Raw genomic sequence first — 16,572 nt, 5'->3', positions numbered from 1 at the left:
GCTCCTTTCCCGTTGCCATGGCAGCCCCATTCCCCAAGCCCTCCGCCTGTCTCCTCTGGTAGGTTCCACAATGGTACAGCCAGCATCACGATGCACAATGGTCTCCAGACAGTAAAAGAGGGTGATTCAGCAAGGCGCCGTCCCTCTCGTTTCTTCCTCCTCCTTTCCTCCCCGCGCGTCCCTCCCAGCTTCTCCTCGCTTTGTGCGCCTCCGCCGCTTTGATCCCGGGCATCCCGATTGTTTCGTGCGCCCCCCTCCCACGCAACTCCCACCTTCGTCCAGGTCGCCTGGCTGCCACCTGCCCATCATCCTCTCCAGATCTCCCTCCCTCCGACCATCGCCACCCACCCTCCTTCCTTCCTCGTTTGGCTACCCCACCACCCACCTACCCACCGATCTTTTCCTCCGCGTTGGGAATGTGGTTTCCAATGACCACGTAAGGTCGCGCGGCGCTAGGGGGAAAAGGTTGCTGCGTTCAAGAGGCTAGTCCGCAGCACGGAACGGTAAGTGATGGGCGCCGGGCTTCTGGGGTTGCTGTGTGAAGCTGGGTGTGCGTGTGTGTGTGTGTGTGGTGGTCTGCGCGTTGGGGTGGGCTTAAAAAAACACATACACAACAAACAACACGCCGACCTGTCTTTGTGAGGAGGTGGGGTGATGAATATTGATTCGCTGTTTAAAAATAATAAAGGGGAGGGGGAGAAGTGTATGTGTGGGGGGAGGGGAGGGGGAGGGGGAGGGAAAGAGAGGCAGAGGCAGGTTCATGAAGTAAACTGCTCACCGAGGGAAGGAGGCAGGAGCGGCGCCGCTGGAGCAGCATCTTTCGCCTTCTGTTTGGGTTAGTATTTGCAGGGCTCTGGTTTAGGTGATGGGGAAGGTGCAAAGCAGGCGGGGAGGCTGTTTTCTTTTTTCTTTTTAGCAAGCCGAGGGATGTAAACATTGCCATCCCCGTGCCATCTGCAAAACTGCGGTGGCTTCTATTCCTCCAAGCCCCAACCTTAGATCCAGTTGCATGGGGGCTGGTGTGTGTGCCACAGAGCTTATGTGTGGGGTTTTATTTAACGATTCTTCAAAAACGCACCCCTCCCTGATTCTCAAAGCTCTCACCGCCGCCACCCCGTCACAGATGGATGTGAAAAGGAATGAGAAGTAGATGTCTCTTGGAAACTATGTTGATGGGATACGTATGTGGGGTGATGGTTGAGGGACGAAGGTGGGAGTGGAAAATTCCAAGCGTCTTTTTTCCCCCTCAAGGGAGGGAGAGGAGCGACCCCCCCCCAGGGAAGTCATTTCTTAAGCGAAACACTACTGTCTTGCATAACACCCCCCCCCATGCACACGAAGTGGGGAAAGATGGTGCGTGTTTACAGACGGTACCATTTAAAGTAGCTTGGCTCTGTGTTGTGAAGGGACACCCTACAAATTCTTGCAAAGACTGCAGTGAAATCAATGGAGCTTTACGGGAATAGCTTCTGACAGCCCCGGCTATTACAGTAGGATGGAATCTTTGGGTACCTTCCCCCCCCCTCCACCTTCTGCAATGCGGGCCCTATTAAAAGATGTGTATAGTTTGCATGTCTTCTGGACGTCCAAAACCTGCAGATCCATCTTTCTGGGGGTTCTGTTTTTGTGTTTCTGCTTTTTTTGTGTGTGCGCGTGTCCTCAGACTATAGGCTTGTTTACATGGGCGCCTTTTGCTGCATAGCCCTCACAGTTTCTTCAATGCAGTTTTTTGCACCCGCTCATCCGGTGACTTTTTCCTGGAGTCTTATGAAAGGCAGATCAAACCTGTATTTGCAGAGCCAGGTCTCTCTCTCTCTCTCCATCAGTTTTTAAAGGGGGAGGCAAATGAAGGTGACCAGAGGGAAACTCTGGGGGGCGAGATAGAACGGCGTTAATGGATATTGTGTTGGCTGATATTTTCACTGTTTTGACTGTATTGGCTGCTTCTGGGTGCTGCTCGGTCTCATGCAAGGCCAGTAAAGATGGGGGTGTGTTGAGGAGAGTGCCCTGCTGCTGACAGGGGAGGAAGATAGGCAGTGATTGTGTGTTGAGCTCTGCCACATGCAAACAGGCTCGGTTCGAACAACATGAGGATAGAAAAGCCAAGCAAAGGATATTTGGGGCATGGGGGGGGGAAGGGAAGGTTACTGGCAGTGTGGGGGGAAAATACACAATGTGTGCTTGAATTTGGCAGCTCCCCTGGTGTTTGATTTCTATCTCCGCCTGCCCCCCATCCCCAATGTAGGCTGCTGGGTCCAAAATTCAAAACAAAGGAATGCCAGGGAGAACCAATGATGTGAATTACAGGGGCTACCCCCTTAGGGTAAGATATGCCAATAGAGCATCTGACAAGCCTGAATTATACTGGCTCGTTTCCTGGCTCCCCCTCCCCCTCACATTATTATTAGAGACAAATGGCAGGAGTGGTGTGATCTGAGCTATTAAATCAGGAACTTGCCCCCTTTCCCCCTCTCTCTCCCAGATGGACTTCTGCCTTGCTGCTTCTGAGCACACATTGTTTTGCAAATGCCCTGTATTCTTGTTGTTGTTGTGGCTTATGGGAGAGGGGTTTGGCATTGGCCGCTTGCATGCTATTAGAAACCCCCCCCTAGTCCTCTTGTTGTTTGAGAGATGTGTGTGTGTCTACGTGCCTGCTTGCTGGGAGAGGCTGTTTATGAGTGGCTCCCAGAAGGGATGAGTGTGTGTGTGTTTTGCTGGCATATCTGTAGCCATTATTTAATGGCTTCCTAGCACAGAGGTCAATCACCGAAAAGAAAAATCTTGCTAAAGACACTGCAAACTCACACTCTTATTCTTGGAGACAGAATGGGGAAATCTGAGGACACACTGAGCTCTCATTCGGGAAGACTGAAGGGCCTTATATTTGGGGTTTGGGGGGCATGTTTTTGTTTGCTATTTGCTGAAAGATCCTTATCCCCTTCAAAGAATTCTGGGGAGTGCAATGGGATTCAGAAGGCATCAATCGGTTGAATCTCCTGCTTGGAAAAGAGAGAGAAAAATGGAAGAGCAAAGAGCACTGGCGGAAACAGGCTGGTGTAGAATCGTGGGCAGTGTGTCAGGGCTCGGCCAAGGAGATTGTTGCTGTCCAAATCTCCATTTGCTGCCTGACTTTGGGCCAGTCAATCTTGAAGCCTAATTCCTTCCCGTGAAGTTGTGGGGATAAGCAAGTTAAAGAAAGGCTAGGATTTAAATTATTGTTATTAATATTATTATTAAAGGAACATCCTGGAAAGTCATTTACACAGCTGCTAGGATGCTGATATCACCACCAATGCTTCCTGCCTAAGTAGAAGGGCCAGTTGCTCAGCGGCAGAGGGCATGAGGTCCTAGAGAGTCTTCCATTGAAGGCAGCGTTTCCCAAACTTGGGTCTCCACCTGTTCTTCGTACCACAATTCCCATCATCCCTGACTGCTGCTTCTGCTAGTTAGGGATGATGGGAGTTGTAGTCCAAAAACAGCTGGAGGTCCACGTTTGGGAAACACTGATTAAAGGATCCCATGGCTTGGAAATAGCAGAGGCTCCAGAGAGCTGCTCTCAGTTTGATCAGACAATATTGGAGCTAGGCCATTGTTTCCCAAAGTGGGCAGGACCAACCACTGGGGGGGGGCACTGGGGGGATGCTGGAGATGTAAATCACTACCAGACTTGGGAAAGCTGGTACCACTGGTTCCAGTTCATCAGTTTGTTGACTTAATTAAACCAAATAGTTTTAACTGGTTTGTAAATAACGGTGCAACTGATTGTTACTGATCTGAGTTTTATTGTGTTACTATAGTGGGTTGTGCAAACTGCTGTTCTGATTAATGATTTTTATAGGGTAGGGGGCACTGGGGATGAGTTTATGGAACCAAGGGAGCAGTGGTCCAAAAATGCTTGGGAACAACAACAACAATTTTTTTATTTATACCCCGCCTATCTGGCTGGGTTGCCCCTGCCACCTGGGCAGCTTCCAGCAAATATAAAAACATAAAAAAACCCGTCAAACATTAAAAGCTTCCCAATACTGGGCTGCCTTCAGATGTCTTTGAAAAGTTATGCAGTTCTTTATCTCCTTGACATCTGATGGGAGAGCGTTCCATAGGGAAGGCGCCACTGCCGAGAAGGCCCCGTGAAAGGACCAATATCTGGGATCTATAGAAGGCAGCTCCTTGCGTATGGAGACCTTTTAACCAGGCCTAGAAATAAATTCAGACAGGACTCAAATTTTTGGTTCGTTTTTTTGGCAGAATTTAGGCTGCAACTTTATTGATTACAAATCAAGTGAGTGGTTGCATAGGCTCTGGTTCGACTAGCTCCCTGCAGCCCTGCAGGCAGCGCTGACTCTGGGCACCAACCATAAGTCAACACCTGGGAGAGAGGCAAGCAGGGGTGTCTGCCACACCTCCACCCAGATGAGCCCTGAACTCAGGCTCAGGGCACAACCCTGCATAGGGAAGACCAACCATGAGTCTGTGGATTCCTTCTTAAAGGAATACCCAATGCATAGGGATGGCTAAGCATCCTGCCCCCCCCCTATCAACAAGAACCAGAGCCTGTCCGCAACCTTACAACTTGTGACGATTTGCTACGCGGCAGGCGAAACCCAAATGGCACCAGCCAATCCGCCAAGTGGGGGAAATTCCTGCCGTGCCCCTGTCCCAATGACAGGCGACACACAACGGCATAGCAAGGTCAAGCAAGCAAGCTCTAAATATAGGGAGAGGTGGGCGGGTGTTCCGATGCACTGAGCCCCAAAGAGGAAGCTCAGGGCACACGCATCAGCTTAAGTAGAGGTCCCTTAATCTGCTTTGACTGGCATCCTGCTAGCCCAATTGCTCCCAAGCCCGAGGGACCACCAATAGGGTGTTGTGGCCACTCCAATGTCCCCACCCACAACACAAGGCCTGATTGCCAGGTCCCACCGCAACACGTGCCCTCTTGTGAGGGAGGACCCGATTTGCATATACAGTATATGTACAGAGCCATCCTATCCATGTTTAATGGAAGTACAGTATAACCACGTGCATTTGTACAAGCGTGCCCTGCTGCATTCCATTGTGGCTTAGTCTCAGGCAAGTGTGCATACAATTGTAGCCTAAACTGGCAATCTGAAATATACTTACAAGGGGATAAGCCCCGTTTTTCAAAACAATTTTATTGAAGCTTTTAAACATATTGAGCACTAAGCTCCATTTGAACACAGTGGCACTTACGTCTGAGTAAACATGCACAAGATTGCACTGCTATTCAACGGTCAGGTAGGAAGAACAAATAACCACCCTTCTGAGATGACCACAGTTCCTTAATCAGGGTTTTAGCAACCTGCCTTGCCTGTGTTGGTTATTTTTTGGGGGAAACAAAACAAAACACCTCTGCAGCTGCTCTAAATTTGCTAACATATGTGGTGTAATCAATCTAAATATTCTCTTTTATTTCTAAAACTTTTGTTAACTGCTTGGGGAAATGGAAATAGAAATTAAAATTTAAAACACTGAATTTTGTAGTATTACAAAATTAATAGAAGGCTTGGATGTTTTGATAGCTTTGTGTGTGTGTTCTAATTTCTTGAGTTACTGTGCAGGGTGGGGCAATGGGCAAGAATGAAGGTTAAGCTCCTTCAATAAGCCAGAATAAGAAGCATTTGCAAATGGGTTCCCAGGTAGACTTTCACCCAGGTACTGTCCAGCCTGCTTAGCTTTAGCAACATAACAGCAGCACAAACCTTCTCTTGGCATCTTCTTAACAGTAATTGCCATCGAGATCCTCTCTTCTTCCTATATTCAGCATTCTTACAGGCATGTTCACTTTAAAAAGCCTTGCAAAGTGGCTAGGGTTTCATACTAATCAAAAACAAGGCCGCCTTTGCTGCAAAGACTTCTTTTTTTGCTTACTTTAGCACCATCTATAGAGAGAGGGAGGCTTCTGGGAGGAAATATTCTTTGAGAGGTATATAAACCGCCGTAATGAGGAAACAGTGCTTAACAGTAGCCAAGAAAGCCAAGCAAAACCCCTCAAGCGCAAGACTTCTGTAGCCTAGAATATCCAAGGCTGCTTTTGCAGCCTCTTCCAAAAAACAAAAACAAAACACACACACACTACCAAAAGCGAGCGGTAACAAATGGCACAGAGGTGGGGAGCTGATCTTAGTAATATGCTGAATCCAATTTTTTTTTTGCTCCGCTCTTGTAAATTTAGATGGGTCTTAAGCCAAGGTGTGCACATGCTCAATTATGTCATTCACATCCATCTGTATCAGAAAACAATGGAGGAGTGCCTCTTTGGGGGGTGAGTTCAAACCGTCAGAGAGTTACAGCGCCTGCTGTGGCTATAGAGACCAATGCAGGAGAGGCATGTTTTGTTGCAGTCGGGGCAGATGAAGACGTCTGGTTGTGCTGCTGCAGATGCACCATGGCATTTGTAGCCATCTTTGTAAAGCAGAGTTGGTCTGCCAAATGGGCCTGATGCCCCGTAGATCCCCTTGGGGATCCTGCCATCTCCCATTCTGTGGATATGTCCAAGCCAGTCTCTGAGAGAGGGTGCAAACATGCTGGGAATGTGGGCTTGGGAGAGCACATCTTTGTTCAATCTGCTCAATTGTAGCTATACTCTAATTATTTGCATGAGTGAAGCTTGTAACGGGCCCAGGTGCCTTTTAAGGCTTGGCATAACAATCTGCTGAGATGAGCAGAACCACCTGTCTTTGGGAGGGGCAGAGGTTAGCTACCCCTGGTGTGGAGTATACCACCTCACTTCAAATCCCTTAATAAAACCCATTTTTTTTCTCTGTGAAGGCTTTTTAACCAACCAAACTTCGGCCCTCCAGATGTTTTGGACTACAATTCCCATCTTCCCCGAACACTGGTCCTGTTAGCTAGGGATCATGGGAATTGTAGGCGAAAACATCTGGAGGGCCGCAGTTTGAGGATGCCTGCTTTAACCCCTTAGTCCTGATCCTTCACTGAAACTTCTGAACACAAATTCTTCCACTGTGAACTCTTGCTCCGTATCTCTCTCCTTCCTCTGCTGCCACCGCCATATTGGATTTTAGTTTTTAAGTACCTGAAAGGCAAGGGTCTGTATCACTGCCACACATACTGATGGTGCCATGGAAATATAAAATAATTCTGTAAATGTAGGGTTGGGGAAACCTATGGTCTGTATTCCTGACCGTTGGCCATGCTAGCTGGGGCTGATGGGAACTGGGAGGCCAGAAGTATCTGGGGCAGAAATGGGAATATATCCAGACTTACGGAATCTACTTAAAACCCATAGAACCCTGAAACCTACTAACATAATACTGCTACCAGGTAGTTGAGGGCAGCACCTGGCGACACACAGGTTTCACCTGTGCTGAGGGAACTGTACTGGCTGCCGATTAGCTACCAGACTTGGCTCAATGTCTCATTACTAACCTATCAACACCATAGCAACTTAGAGACAGGTTACCCATGGACCACCAACCCCTGGACCTGTGAGATCATTCAGGGTTTCCCCAACCTGGGTCTCCAACTGTTTATGGACTACAAATCCCATCTTCCCTGACCGCTGTCCCTGCTAGCCAGGGGTGATGGGATTTGTAGTCCAAAAACAGCTGGAGACCCAAGTTGGGGAAACCCTGATTTAGATGATCTGGGGAAATGTAACTCATGCCATGTAACTTCATAATATTGCAGAGTGGTGACCCCCCCCCCCAAAAAAGTGGGTGTTTATCACCTCTGCACTCCGGAAATGCCCTTCCCTTTGAAGCATCATTCATCAGTTGATTCAGGCATCTTGTGAAGAAAGACATATCTTTCTGCCCAGGCTTTCTCTGACCCAGAACATTGTACCCTGTTATCACCAAATTTCTGTTTTTATTATATTCTTTTACTGCCTTTATGCCCATTCATTTGTATACCACTTCAGTATACAATTTTAATATTAAGTGGTATAGAAATGCTCTCAAATGAATGAATGAATGAATGAATGAAGGAAGGAAGGAAGCCCAGGTGTAGAACAGCGGTTCAGGTGGGCAGACAGGTGATAGGAATTTAGGGACATGATGTCTCTGAGTCTAGGAATTTTTGTACCAGAACCAAGGCATTCTTTTTCAGCAATCTAATGTAGTAGGGAAAGAGCTTTTTAGTTGTTGTCATTGCTAGACAATGGGAAATGGGGAAATCTATTCCATTCTACTGCAAGTTGCACAGACATCCAACAGTTGATTCCCCAATGTGCCTTCTCATCTAGAGGGCTGCAGGTTCCCTTCTCCTGCAGTAGTGGATCTCATCAAGGAGAACAATGGTATTTTATTTATCCGTTCTCAACACTGCGCTTTTCAGTCAACAGATACATAAAATGGTGAACCAAGTGGTGAATAGTATATAATAAAGTTTCACGTCTGTGCCACATTTTGCTAAGAGCAACTACCAAGATAAGCAAATGCCTGTGACAGCTACCAAAAATATAGACTGTATTTTAATGGACTCGCTGCACTTTAAGGATCTGTAATGTACTGTCCTGCGGTAGGTAGCATTGCATTAATGGCAAGCATTCTGTTAATCTGTGCTCTCTTACACAATTATCTGCTTTGTAAGTGGCACGTCTTTATTTAGCTAGGCGAATTAAAAGTAATTTTAATAGATATGTATTGTGGATCTTTTCTTTGTGATTTAGGGACAACTTTGTGATATGATCACCGGCTGGGTTGTATCATTTCTGAACACAGCTATAGGAGTGATGCCTTTGAACCCCTTCTAGAGTGATGAAGGAGTCTCAAAAGATGTGATGTGCTCCAGTGAAACTAATGCTACCCACTAGGAGGATTCTATTGGTACTGTCCTTTCAAAGGCACCTTTTAAAAATGCCTCCAATATGACCACTATGTTATTTTCAGCTTGTCATCTAGGACCTTTCCTGTAATTTCATTATAAGACTGAAATGATAAGGGGCTGCAGAACCTTCTCGACAAGGAAAGGCGAAAGAACTGGGACTTCCTATTTTAGATACCAAAAAAGAGACAACAGAGGGCAGACAATGCAGAAGTGCAAAAATACCACGGAAAGGTGCTTCTCTTTTCGCTGTCTCATAATTGCAGAGCTCATAATTACAGAAATGTGGAACTGATTGGCAGTATCTTCATGCCAGAACAAAAGGAGAATATTGCTTCACAAGCATGCATGGTTTTTTCGTTATGTGAATGAACCTCGGGCTTCTGCACCCTCCCCTTGTGTATTCCATTTAACTTCCTTTCATGGCAAACCACAGTTTGACATTATACCAGAACTGGCAAAGGATGGTTTGCTCTTGCCTTCCAACCAGAATTCATGGTTTGGAGGACAAGTGTGGACCATAGTTTCCTGCTTCTGATATAACCGGTCTATTGTTATGTCAGAGGAAGAGTTGAGAGGGTATGAAGGCAGTGGAGGGAGAATTTATATGATGTTCACGTAGGGAATGCCAAACCACAGTTGGCACAAACCATAGGTGTCATGATGGTCTCTAGCTAAGATGGCTTTTTTTATTAAAGAACAGGGAATATCAGCAACACAGTGTATCAGTGTCGAGTGCTACTGCTCAGTGTGCCAGCCATCCAGCCGTGCTCCCTTCTAGGATATTGTTATATATGCCATTCCATTTCCTCTCCTCCAATTTCCTCTTCTCCCCCCACAACAGTCAGCCAATATTGCATGCCCACTGAGCATGCATGGTCTATCTTGAATTGTTTTCGTCCCCCATTCTTTAATGGTCTTTTTGGAAACTTTTTTTTTTTAAAAAAAACTTCTGGAATTTTGGGTTTCTTGAGGCCTGATAATATCTCCCCTCTTCTGCATGGATGGCACCATTTTGGCTATATAAACACAGGCACTTGGAGAATGGGTTTGCTGTTAGGGTATATGATATCAGACATACTAATGGAGGATCGGACATGATAGCTTAAATGAGCCCTCAGTATCCAGCAGTAGGAGAATTTGGAACAACTTCTGGATACAAACTATGAAGAATGGCAGGCTGTCTTAGTGTGCTTTGAGGTTTGCAGAAGCAGGTGGTTGACTATTGCTAGACAGACAAAACTGGACTAGATAAACCATGTTCTTGTTTTACTTTGAAGTACTCATACAGAGGATGTGAGGTGGTATAAAGGAAGGCAGATCAGGATGAAAAGAAACTGTGCTAGTTGCGTTAGAGTTTTTTTTGTTTAAACATAGTTTCATAATTATTTTGGAGAGGACATTTCCTCCATCGTTCTTGCAGAAAGGACATCGTTTTCCAGATTTAAGTCACCGCCACCAATCCCGAATATCAAATATCACAGTGGTTGTTTTTGAGTTGAATCTGTTGTGTTTGTGTAACCTGCTTTGTCTTGCCTCCCCTCCCTGATTCATATCATTCTAGGGACATAAGCTGTCTTTTACTGGATCAGTTTCTTTGTCCATTTAGCTAAGCATTTTCTCCTTTTGCTGGCAGGAGCTCTCCAGGGTCTTCAGAGAGGTATTTCCCACCACCTGCTAACTGAGCCTTTTTTAAAAGATACCAGGGATTGAGTATATGACCTTCTGCTTTCACTGAGCCTATGGTCCCTTGGGGCTTTTTTTAAGGGGGAACTGACCAGAACTCAGTTCTGGTACCTCTCAGGTGGGCACAATAGCCATTCTAAGAGAACAGGGGAGGTGTCTATGGTGAGTTCTGGCAGCTCCTCTTCTAGAAAAATAGCACAGCTTCTTCTCAATATTTTAGTTTAGAGAAAAGGCAAATAAGAGGTGACATGATAGAAGTGTATAAAATTAGGTAGAGCATGGAGAGAACAGCTAGAGGAACGTTTTTCTCCTTCTTTCACAAGCCTAGAACTCACGGGTGTCCAATGGAACTAAATGTTGGAAGATTTAGGACAGATAAAAGGAAATACTTCTTAATGAAGGGTTAAAGGGTAAAGGTAAAGGAACCCCTGACCATTAGGTCCAGTCATGGATGACTCTGGGGTTGCGGCGCTCATCTCGCTTTATTGGCCAAAGGAGCCGGCGTACAGCTTCCAGGTCACGTGGCCCGCATGACTAAGCTGCTTCTGGTGAACCAGAGCAGCGCACGGAAATGCCGTTTACCTTCCCGCTGTAGCGGTACCTATTTATCTACCTGCACTTTGACGTGCTTTCGAACTGCTAGGTGGGCAGGAGCAGGGGACCGAGCAACAGGAGCTCACCCCGTCACGGGGATTCGAACCGGCGACCTTCTGATCGGCAAGCCCTAGGCTCTGTAGTTTAACCCACAGCACCACCCTCGTTAGTTATACAATAAAACTCGTTCCCACAGAAGCCAATGGTGGCCACTAACTTGGATCAGAGAAGTGGACATATACAGTGGTACCTTGAGTTACAAACTCTTCGGGTAACAAATGCTTCAGGTTACAAACTCCGCTAACCTGGAAGAGTTGCCTCGAGTTGAGAACTTTGCCCCAGGATGAGAACAGAAATCGTGTGCTGACGGCGCAGTGGCAGCAAGAGGCCCCATTAGTGAAAGCATGCCACCAGTTAAGAACAATTTCAGGTTAAGAACGGACCTCCAGAATGAATTAAGTTCGTAACTAGAGGTACCACTGTAAAGCTTATAAATGGCTTCTAGCCATGATGCCTGTGCTCTGCCTCCACAGCCAGAGGCAGTAATGCTTCTGAACACCAGTTGCTTGCAACCACTGAGGAGTAGATCAAAGTCCTATTGTGCTTGGAACCTGCTTGCGGGATTCCTGCAGACATCTGGTGAGCCACTGTGAGAACAGGATGCTGGACTAGATGGGCCATTGGCCTGATCCAGCAGGCTTGTCTTTTGTTTCTAAAACCGAGGTTTACTTGAGTTTGTTGGTTTATGGCTGTCCCTTCCACGGTGTTGTGATCCTGCTCATTTGCTAGCTGAATCTTGGTGGCCTCCAATATTTGGTAGGCAACACCTGAAAGTGCAAACGATACTCACCTCAAGACAGATGTGATCTGAGTGGTTTTTGTGAAGAATAAGTAAAAAGATTGTAGGAGTTAAATACATGTTACGTGTGGAGGGGCAAAGTTGTAAGACATGCAGTAAAGGTAAAGGTACCCCTGACCATTAGGTCCAGTCACGGACAACTCTGGGGTTGCGGCGCTCATCTCACTCTATAGGCCAAGGGAGCCAGCGTTTGTCCGCAGACAGTTTCTGGGTAATGCATGACTAAGCTGCTTCTGGTGAACCAGAGCAGCTGTTTACCTTCCTGCCGGAGTGGTACCTATTTATCTACTTGCACTTTGATGTGCTTTTGAACTGCTAGGTGGGCAGGAGCTGGGACCAAACAACGGGAGCTCACCCCGTCGTGGGGATTCGAACCGCCAACCTTCTGATTGGCAAGCCCTAGGCTCAGTGGTTTAGACCACAGCGCCATCCGCGTCCCTTAGGTTTGCAGTAGGTGCACAGAAATCTAAAATGCACCCTTCAGCTAAATTACTGGTAGGTTATCATCATCAGCAGAGTACTGGCAGCAGGAAAGACTGAGTCGTAAACCAATAATTTGTTGGTTCAAATCCTCCTTCTTTAAGTAGACCTCATCTGGCAAGCTAAGATCTTCTGGCTTCAGCTTTATACTTCCAATACGGAGATAATGATGCTGATTGGAGATATTACTGAGATCATGAATGTGAAATACTTTGAGCATTCTAAAGTGCTCTGTAAGGGCCAAGCTAGATATGGCATCAATTATGTGAGTGCAATTAGAATTTCTTATTTATGTAAACAACAATTTTCTTCACCAAAACCACCTACTTAAATCCAATAGTTGCTTCCCTTTGAAGGCTTCCCTTGAAATGCAAAAAGCAGTTGGGAGAGGTAACTTTTCTCAGGATAGCAGTAGGGAGAGTTAAACCCCATGGTTGCTATTTACTTAGCAAAAAACAACAACAACAACATGCATGTCAATTGCTTTAATGCAGTTGTTGTCGCTTCTATTTTGCTATCCCTAAATTTCCTATCCCAATTTGATGTGTGTTTTATGATACTTTGGGCATTCCAAAGTATTCTCTATTTGCCGTCAATGTGTTAAGGTGACATCCATGTTTATTTTTAAAATATATTTGCATAAATAAATACACAAAGATTGCCACAGTTTCAATATTCAAAATAATCTGCAAGGTTGCAAGGGATCAAGCAGAGGTCCCATGTGTTTGACAGCTATTGAGCGCTCAATAGTAATGGCAATGTATGCATGTGTAGGTCACAGGGGAGGAGAAAATTTCTCATTATATAAATAGCTGGAGAAGCTCCTGAACAAGATGTGCTGAAAAATACCAATTTTTTAAAAAACAATTCTTGGCATGCATCTCTGCAAGATGATGGCTTGGAACTCTTGATTTGCAACTTTTTAGCTGTGCAGGGTACATTTATGATGGCTGTGATGACTATAGAGAACATACCGGTAGTCAAGAAGACTCAGATGCTGTTGGCAGACTGACTTCTCTGAGCCTACTTCTGAGTCATCTGGCAGAACTACAGTAGTTTCTTTTTTTCTTTTTAAAGGACTTCACATAGTTGTAGAGCAGGGTCCCCAAACTACGGCCCAAAGGCCTCATTTATATCATTTAGCCCCGCTGCCTGCTGGCTGCTGCTGCCCGCTCTTACCGGCGCAGCTGCCCACTTCCAGGTCGAAAGAGGACCGGAAATAGCTTGCCTACATGCGCAAGCATCATTCCTGGTGCACTTTCGGGTCAGAGGAGGCTCGTGCGCATGTGCACAAGCTATTTTCAGTGCTCCTGCGACCCGGAAGTGCGTCAGAAATAGCGTGTGCACACGCATATGGGGCGCACACTCCCCCGCCCTCCGGCCCTCCATGCGATTGGTGCTTTAGGCACCGGCCCGAAGTGCAGTAAGTATGGAGACCCCTGTTGTAGAGGCAGCAGTGTCCAGATCAGACATGGTTTACTACAAGTAAACTGGGTGGTCATGTGAAGAGTCCTTCATTTTGAAGGGTTGCCTAGCAGTAATTCCAGTTTAAAGATTAGAAGCATAAGTAGAGAAGGAAGGGAGGGGGTATTAATATGCAAATCAGCACATGCAAATATTCTGCAAATTGGTGCCTTCTTTTTTTTGTGTGTGATGCATTTATTCTTTCTCGCAATGCCAAGTCACTAGGGCTTGGTGAGACCCCTGTTTTTGCTTTCTGCTTGATACTGAAAACCCAGTGCAAGTTTACAAAAATAGGGTTGTGAAGGACTCGGCACATGGCCTCTCCGCAAGTTGTGGGGTTCAGGTGTAGAAGGAGCGCAGCTGAGTCAATCACTTCCAAAGACTCTTCTGCTCACCCTGTTTCTGTGTGGAATTGGGATAGCTTGCTTATTTCTTTAATTTGAAGGCTTATTCCCTGCCTTTTGATCAAATGAATCTCAAAGAAGCAGGTAACAATACAAAGCAATATATAAAAGGTCCCAATTCCATGCGCTCTTGCATAACCCAGCAGACCTTAGTCTTCTGGCAAATGGATGGGCCCGCAGCATGTTGCTCTTTGGTTTTGCAGTCCCAACTGGCAAGAGGAACTGACTCAGTGTTATTTCTGGCAGGAGAGGGTGGATGGGCCTGCAGCTATTTTGTCTCTGATTGATGGATGGGGCCAGCCTAGCCTTTGCCATTGGTGGGGAGACCTACTCATTGCACAACAAGAGGATGCGTATTTGCATAAAAGTTTCAACTACTAATTTATATGAATAGGTGCTGATTTAGGAGAAAAACACTATAAATTAAATAGAAATCCCATACATCTAATGGAGAATGCTGTATAGCCAATTATGTTGTTCAGGTGTTAACTGTTGATGGGCAACTTCAAAGCCCCTGCTGCTCGCCGTTACTTTATCTTTGAAACTGGACTGCACAAGCCTTCAAATGGAGGATTCTCCTCCACAAAGCAGGTCATATGGCCACAATGCTCTTCCTCCTAGTGGCCTGGTACCCTTAGCTGGTGGTAGAGACCAGGGTGTGTTTTCCTTCTACTTTCTAGTTCCTGGGCAACTGGAAATTGGGACAGGGTTTAGCTATGTTAATAATAATAATAATAATAATAATAATAATAATACATTTTTTTATTTATACCCTGCCCTCCCCAGTGAGAGCCGGGCTCAGGGCGGCTGACATCAATAAAATTAGAATTACAATAAAACGTAAAAGAAAGAAAAAAACCAATCATTTAAAATGCGGATTAAAATACAATTTAGATTTAAGAATTTTTTTTTAATGCAGCCTCATTTTAAAATCGCCCAAATCATAATCTGTTGTGCTGCATAGGAAAACTAACAAAAAGGATTTTTGTAGCACTTGAAAGGCTAAGCATTGTATCCAATGATAGACTGCACCCGTTGGAATCAATGGACATGACTTAGGCCTGTTAATTCCACTGAGTAACTACTACTCTAGTTGGAGACAACCGTGGAGCCAAAAGGCCACCAAATGCCAAGAGGCAATATTTTTGTCTGAAGCTCTATTCACAATTTCTCAGTAATTGGCAATAACACACTCTTCCTAGGTTTGTTAAGTTAATTTAATGCCTGTAGTGGGAATGAAATACTAATACCTGCTTTAATCGAGATCAGAGATGTACCTCTCACTACAGGTGTTAAATTAATATCGCCAGAGCAAAGCCAGGAAGAGTGTTTTACTGCCAATTACTGCTGTTATGAATAGTCACTGAATTTATCTTCTGTAGTCAAATTTGAGCTTTGTGTGGAAATTTTGGCTCCACTGTTTACAATACCCACGTATCCTTTTCGTTTACCAAGTCAGGAGAACACTTTTTGCATCTGGTGGACTAGCCTCTAACCCACACAAGTTGTATTGCAAGAGATCTTGTGGTCTTTAAGCTTCTACAACAGAACATCATGTCCCAGGTTCAATTCTTGGCATCTTCTAGTAATCTCCTGTCTGAAACCCTGGAAGGCCTCTGAGCTTGATAGGCCAATGGTCTGATTCAGTACATGGCAGCTTTTAGGGTTTCTGTGTTTGTTTTATTTAACAAAAGTATAAGCTGCCCAGAGTGGTGGGGGGTAACCCAGTCAGATGGGCAGAATAATAATAATAATAATAATAATAATAATAATAATAATAATAATGTGCAAGGACTTCCGATTGCATACCCTCCAACATTTCTCCAATGAAAATAGGGACGTCCTATTCCATAATAATAATTTGACTATTTATACCCCATCCATCTGACTGGGTTGCCCCAGCTTCTCTGGGCAGCTTCCAATATATATATAAACACAAGAAAGCATTAAACATTAAGAAAACTTCCAAATATAGGGCTGCCTTCAGATGGCTCAGGGGTTGGATAACTCCACAACCACCAACATTTCTCCAATGAAAACAGAGATGACCTACCATACCAGTATTTCTCTCATGAAAATTGGGGCAGCCTAATGAAAAGTGGGACATTCCAGGATCAATCAGAAACCAGGTAAAACCGGGACTGTCCCTGGGAAATAGGGCAGTGTTTCTCAACCAGTGTGCCTCCAGATGTTTTGGGACTACAACTCCCATCATCCCTAGCTAGCAAGACCAGTGGTCAGGAATGATGGGAGTTGTAGTCCCAAAACATCTGG

General features: G+C 45.4%; 1 protein-coding gene across 1 annotated transcript in view; it reads left to right on the top strand.

The window, feature by feature from the left end:
• Positions 1-448: 448 nt before the first annotated feature.
• The window catches only part of MAPK10 (mitogen-activated protein kinase 10), a 218,344-nt gene continuing 202,220 nt past the window's right edge, over positions 449-16,572 (top strand). Inside the window, exon 1 of the mRNA XM_060278429.1 lies at positions 449-503. The gene's annotated coding sequence lies outside the window, so the exon portion shown is untranslated. The remainder of the gene's footprint in view (positions 504-16,572) is intronic.

The sequence above is a fragment of the Zootoca vivipara genome, chromosome 9, assembly GCF_963506605.1.
Source record: "Zootoca vivipara chromosome 9, rZooViv1.1, whole genome shotgun sequence".
Taxonomy (NCBI): Eukaryota; Metazoa; Chordata; class Lepidosauria; order Squamata; family Lacertidae; genus Zootoca; species Zootoca vivipara.
Note: the sequence above shows the minus strand (reverse complement) of the source record. Positions and strands in the feature narration are given on the sequence as shown.